Source organism: Merops nubicus, unplaced genomic scaffold (assembly GCF_000691845.1).
Source record: "Merops nubicus isolate BGI_N331 unplaced genomic scaffold, ASM69184v1 scaffold2077, whole genome shotgun sequence".
Classification (NCBI taxonomy): domain Eukaryota; kingdom Metazoa; phylum Chordata; class Aves; order Coraciiformes; family Meropidae; genus Merops; species Merops nubicus.
In genome coordinates, this window is record NW_008618093.1 from 22427 (window position 1) to 29799 (window position 7373).

Sequence of the window (7373 nt, forward strand, 5' to 3'; positions counted from 1 at the left end):
TTTAAGCACACAATAAATAAATGCAAGTAGAAAAGGACAACTCTGTTGTTTTGAGTGCAAGAGCTATTTTTATTATTTTGTAAATAATTACAATTACCTTAAAAAAAACCCCAAAAACTCTGATGTATTCCAGAAGCCTGGCCAAAACTACAATTACCTTAAAAAAAAACCAAAAACTGATGTATTCCAGAAGCCTGGCCAAAATGGACTACAACATTTGAAAGCTCCCAGAAATTCAGAGGCACTGAAACTTCATATGAATTTATAACATTTGTCATCTTCTCAGCTGGGCATATAGCTGAAGTGGCAATTATGTTTTAAGATGACAGAGGATTTCCATATCAGCCAGAATCCAGCTGCAACTTCATTTAGCCAACTTTATATAAGGAAAGGAACAGTCACAGGAAATCAAAAGATTAATCCAAAGAGGCCCTATAATAAATGTTATATCCACCCAAATTATACCACAGGAACACTGCTGGGGAATCTCATGGAACTTGGATGTAATTTATTTGGTGTCTGACACACTTACTTTACATCTGTATATACCTGCTTTGTAGCAATTAATCCTCCCAGCTACTGTTTGCCCAATGTCACCTCCAGCTGAAAGTAAATTCCCCTTTATTCTCAATGCTATTTTGTCCAAATGTAATTGGCATGATGAGCATGTTAACAAATATCAGTAATTAAAGAATTTAAATCCAATTACTAACAAAATGTTGCTACTTATTTATTCAAGGGCCACATACCCACATCTCCTTCAGCAAACAGCTCTTTGCTACACAAGAGGAATTTCAAGCTGGAAAATAGCAACCTTTTGTCTAAAAGTATGGATAAACAACTGCAACTGTTCATTAAATAGCTTGTGCTTTCCTTTGTACATAAAAGACAAGTGAAAAGTACAATTAAACTGTACACAAATCCAAAACTAAACAAAAAGGAATAAAGATGGCACCTGCTAAGTAACACCCTCATTACAAGGGAAGAGCTGGATGTCGTTTTAGATAAACAAGAATTATTACCCCAACAGCCACAATTACTGCTGTTCCACTGCTTTCTGCAGTGACACAGAACAGTGTTCAGAGGCCAGAAGAAACCCCCCTCCTTAGTTTTCAGGCACCTTGCACAAGAGGCCCCAGGGCTGCCCTGAATTAATTCCTCTGCGGTGTTCAATGTGTGCACATGCTCAAGCTCATTCACAGTCATCTGTCAGGGAACTTCACCCACACTGGAAAGCCCCAGATTTAAACACAGTGACCACTAAAGGCACATCTCACATCCCATTTGAATTTAATGTGGGTGTCCAAAACTGGAGACAACAGAAGGCAGTAAGAGCCTCACCATGACCCTACTCCAACACGCCCTGGCCTGTCCAGCACCTGGTGCCCCCCTGTGCCCCCTGCCTGGGGCTGATGTGCCTGCCCAGCCCCTGCTCCTGCAGCCCAGCGAGCAGGAGAGCTCTCCCTCTCTTCTCCTGCTGGGCAAAGCTGGCTGACCTCTAGGGTGCAGCTGCTCGTCCTAAGCCCCCAGTGACTGCAAAGGGGGTGCAGCCTCTGCCTTCAGTAGAAACGTGTTGTTGCAGATGTGGGCATTTCACTAGCATTTGTTAGCCCACTGGAAAAAAAAAAACCTTAATCCTCTGCTTTCAAAGAGAAGGTGTGACTCTCCCTCACACTCCTGTTATTTCATTTGCCTAAGGAATCAAAATGCTCAGTTCTTTCCAGACCAGCAATTAGTGACATGCAGAGGATATGCCAAGCCTGCAATGATGGCATGTGGTGGAAAACCACAGTGTTCACTTTCTGTGCCTTGCTGCTGGTTCTCCTTCAGACTCATCTTCCACTGAGCTTTGCTCTGCCCCTGGGACACAACAGCATGTTGTGCCTATAGCAGTGGGACTGTGATAACTCCTGATTTTTGATTCAGGTGTAGAGTCTGATGACAGGACATGATCAGTGTGGGTCACCAGAAGATAAAGGTGCCACAAACTATGACACAAAACGCAGAATTCCCAAATGGAAAGAAAGACAATAACAGGATATTGCCACTGACAGGAATAAAGACCTACAAGCTGGAAGAAAGAAGTGGGAAGGGGAATGAAGGGTTTTCAAGCATGGCACAGTGAGGAAACGTGGCACAGCATGAACAGTACTTAAAAAGGATACCAGCCAGTCCAAGGGGCTGCTCCAGACACAGCCAAACACATTTTGGAAGCTATCAGCACTGCTTGTCTTTTGGTCCAGACACTCTGAAGGTGGATCACCTACCACAGGCTTCCTCTACAACCAGTGGACAGTCATAGACTCCTCTAGAGGAGCAATGATTTTGACAAATATGTTGGTTTTTTTTTTTTTATCCCTAACATTTACCAAAGTTCAGAGCAGGAAGAAAACTGTGCTACATGCCCTGCTCTTCTCATTACGCCAGTCCATGTCATCATCCCCCACTCCAAAACTCAGACCCGTTGATGAGAGCAGTCAGAGCCTTGCAGAGCCAATGCACAGAGATCAGGACTGTGACTACACCCTGCTTGGTAAGCCTCAAATCCACTGCACAAGCAGAGTAGCTTCACAAAACTCAACACATGAAGCAGGCTACTGGGTGCTGATTTTAAATCTTCAAAACCTAAACCATGGGAGAACACAAAAGATTTCTATTCAATTGCCATGCCAGTCAAGCTAGTGTCCTTTTAAACACTCCTAGCTTCAACTAATGACATTTATATTCAGTAATGGACTTCATGTGGAATTCATCTTCCAAATTTAGACATCCCTCTGAGGGTGAGATGAATCATGCAGTGGCAGTGCTTACTCCTCTCCACTGACTATAAAGGGAGCTGCAGAGCTAGTCAGGTACAGGCAGCCAAAGCTGGTGTGCACCAACCTGGCTCCTGACAGCTAATCCTCAAGCTTACACTGCATAGCATGTAAATTGCATAGCAACCTAACGCTTGGCTTCTATCACTGCATCAAAAAATCAGGCTAGAAGAGTTTTCCTTCAACAAGGGAAGCAGCAGCACTGCCCTAAATGAGGAGCTTAAACTATGCACACATCAGCAGCCACTTTTATTTCCTTGCAGAATTAAAATAAAAACCCCCCCTCCTCAACTGGCACCTTTGTTAACATCTGTTGAATATGAAATATCTATTTTAAAATACTGCAACCACATAGAAGGCTATCCAGAAGCCCATATCATCATAAAATGATGCATAACTGGATGAAAATGTATTACTAAGTCTACTAGAGGTCTAAAGTCAGCCTAAACTTTTTTCAATAGAAAGCAGAGACTTGATTAAAAAAAAAGTGACAAAGTATAACACTAAAATCAAAATAATCTACTGAGATGGAACCAAACAGTAAAAATCTGTGACTTGTGCAGTTCCCACCTTAAGAAACAGAACAGCTGTATCACACAGCAGCCTCTTGTTCCAAACAGAGTGAATCTGCTCAAATACAGTCCTCCTGTCCAGCACTACCTCCTCTTAATGTCACTTCTCCATTTACAAGTAGAGAGGTCCTTTGATTACTTCAACAGTCACCACAGACACAAAGAAGTATTTTTATATTTATAAGGTGGTCACATACAACAGAGATGGAGGGGCTTAGCATGTCTGGAGGAGGGAAGGGCAAACCAAAAATCACAGCAAAGGATTCTGAAGGAAGAGCAGAAATAACCAACTTAGAGACAGCCCAGACCATGCACCCCTCTGACCAACACCCACTCAAAAGTGCCCCTCCCTTAGAACACCTCTGTTGTGCCAGGAGTGCACGAGAGAAACGGGACTGGAAGTGCATCTGTCACACAACCAAAAATGTACTGTCAGTAACAGGACAAAATCCCAGGAAATTAAGCCACAAATGGGCGTGTACCTGCAGTCCTAACCCTGCTCTGAATATGACCCTTTCTCCATGGAGATTTTGTAGTTTGGCTGCACATACAAGGTCACACAAAGAGAACAGTATGTGGCCAGTGGCCTTAAAACACCCCCTAAATAGGTTAGTGCCACATTTGGGGCCAAATTTTGAGTGCTACTGGTAGAGAGATTCTGGGAAACAAGTAAGAGAAATTCAAAAAGGGAGAATAAAGGGGGCAGGCTTTGCAACAAAGGAATGACTGTACTGGGCAAGACCCACAGGTCCATGGCCATTCAGACACCTCCCCCTGTCAGCAGCCCATGGAACACTGAGGCAGGTAAGAACACAACACAGCAATACCTCCCCAGGACACTCCAAGCCCCCAGCAGTTTGCAGAAGCAGGATTTCCTGAACAAGAATAGGTATTTGCATCTGATTCTTCTGCCACGAAACAGCAGTTTCCCTCTGCACTGAGGTAATGTTTAGCCTCCTTAAATTCCTGAGGCAAGAAATTCTGTAGCTTCATTACACATTCTGTCAAGAACCATCTCCTCCTGTTCTCAATTCATCAGCTGCTAGTTCCCTCAGATACCTGTTAGTGTGTGTTAACTATAAAAAACACACTGAATAAACACTCCCTATTTATGCTCTGCTGGCTACTAAACCCTTTATGGGATTTTGTCATGCCACCCAGAAATTGTGTCACATTTACTCTTCCCTAAACTTGAACTACATTTAAGAAAATGACAGGGTTAGGGGTGAGCAAAGTAGAACTATATAAAATAATGCAATTTTTAAAACTTTTTTAACAGTGTAATTATTCTTCTCCCTTTCTTTCCTGAGGGCAGGTCAGCTTTGAGCTCATCTTTTGAGGTGCAGAGGTGAGCTGGCTCCTCCCCACCTTCAAACCCACCACAAGAAGCTATTTATGGGAAATTTCACCTGCTGTTTTAGGAGCTGGCTGCTGAGCACTGCCAAGCCCTTGCACAGTGCTAGGCTCTGCCTCTGCATCTCCTACCTACCACAAAGGTCTGTCCGCCTCCTCTTCCTCTATATCCCTTATGAAGGTGAACATTCTCCACTATGGAAAATTGTTACCTGGGACACCTCCCTACCTAATTTACTCCAGTTCTCCATTCTGGTCTTTAATTGAGCCACAAAGTCCTTTTCCTCTACCCTATGACTGCTTAGTTTCTTCAGAATTCTTTGGTGGGGGTGCACGTCAAATGTCCTTTTGAAATACAAGTAAATTATTTCTTATTTCTTACAGATCTGACTTATTTTACTTATTCATCTCACTTACTCATGCTTGCCTTCAAAAAACCTCCAGTGAGTCTGCAAAATGTAACATCCCTTCACAGCAGGCTCTTACCTCTCTCCCAATATACCACATTTATCCATACTGTCATCTTGATTATTTTGAAAGATTTACTCAGAGTTGTCAGGCTTAGTGATCTCTAGTTCTCCAGGTCTCTCCTGCAGCCTTTTAAAGCTAACTAAATACACAGATGGGTGTCACATGCAGAGTAAGACATTACAGATCCCATATAAATAAATGTGTACCTTGACTAGACGCTGTATTTGTTGCTCACTGAGAACAGCACAGTTACCCCTGCGGGCTTGCAGTTTGGAAAGCTGCACTTCCAAGTGCACCAGCAAGCCTCTCCAAAGAGATGTGTTTGGGGTTTTAATCCTCAGAAGGTTTAAACAGTATCTTCAGGAAGATCAGTGCATGATAAAGATTTATTGTAAATGTAATGCTACAAACATTGAGCTGTATCAAAAGAATACAGTCTGTAAATGATAGTTCCATAAATACGGACTCAGGAGCAGCAGTAGCCATTCAACTATTTAACAGCTGTCCTAATTACCAGAAAACACAAATGAGCTTGTGAAAACACAGCTATTCAGTTGCAAATGAGATATTGTTCAAGAGGAAATCTTGCTAGAAGCCCAGAATTGAGAACTTCTGCAGAAATTACAACCACAAAACTTGAGATAAGGACTAAACTGATCCAATTTTCAACACACAAGTGGTTTTTATCCTCACCAACTGTGTGAAATTGCTATTTTGTTTCACAAAATTTCCAAGCACCCTCTAAACTTCAAGTTCACCCAGTTTCTCCTCAGCATAGCATTTGTTTTCATCTAATTTTCTAAGTCCAAAGACAAAGAGTTGAACACAAACTAGTTCCATCTTACTGAACTCACCATGTGCTAGGCTGCACTGTGACCATATTTCTGTTGGTAGTAAGTTGAAGTTAAACCTTATACTGTGTTTAAATCCATGTGTGACAGTTTCTGCTCCTTTTTTGTCTTGTTTTTTAACAGTCTAACAAACTTGTAGTTCTAACACCAACAGAACAGCAGTATGTTTAGTCAAACTGCAGGGAAAAAAAACAAAACAAACCCACAAAAGCATCTTCCCACTATTGGTAAAGAGACTGCTGAAGCAAGTGTAGCATTCACATTCAAAGTTTTGACAGCACTAAGAAAAACAACTACATTATCACAGATGTTTCAAACCCACCTTTCCAAATATGAGATTAAAACATTTCCTTGACTTAAAAGCCTCTGGTGCTGCTCAGTATTCCAGGCAAAGAAGTTCCCAGTACCCAGTTCCTTGCCACTGCTGCCATGGGGCTGGGGAGGGAACATAACAGACAACACACAGGCTTGATACTAGCAGCAGAAAGTGAAGAAACCCAAGAGAACAATGCAGCTGCAGGTTATCTCCCCTCTTCCCAAGTTGGTCCTACCAGCTGAAGATGGTACCAGCTACCAGATGAAGATCTTTTGCACCATGACCCTTTTCTGCCAAGACGCTCTCCAGGCAGGCAGCCTTGGGCTGCTCAGGTGCTGGATGGGGCTCTGAGCAACCTGGTTAAAGATGTCCCTGCTCACTGCAGAGGGGCTGGACTAGGTGACCTTCAGGGGTCCCTTCCAACCCACAGCACTGGGTGACTCTCTGGAAGGCCACTGATGCCAGCCACTGAAGCCCAGCAGCTCAGCCCACGTCCAGCTCTCTGTGCACTCCAGCAGTCTGCCCGTGAGGATGTCCCTGCAGACCATGCTGGAGGTGGCACTGAAGCAAGACAAACTTCCCCTGCTCTGCTCTCCCCCACCCAGCCAGTCACCTCACCACAGAACGTGGTTAACCACAACTTCCCCTTCAGAAACCCACGTCAGGCTGACAGCTCCACAACAACTTCTACTCTTCATGTTTAGAAGTTATTCCAGCTCCTGTTCTTCATCTTTTCCAGTCTAAGGTTGTTTGGGGTTTTTTTTTTCCTCTTTCTCTGATGTATACAATACACTTATTCATTAATAGCTGCACATCTACTAATTGGGATGTCCTCAAAACAACTAACAATCTCATGGCACTGCTTAACAAACTCCTTATTCCAGCAAGGCACTGAAATAACAATGCTGCTTTTTTCCCCACGAATGTATCTAAACCAGTAGCAATGTTGTTGCAGCTGTAACTGCCTAATGATCTCAGAGAAGCAACCAAAACG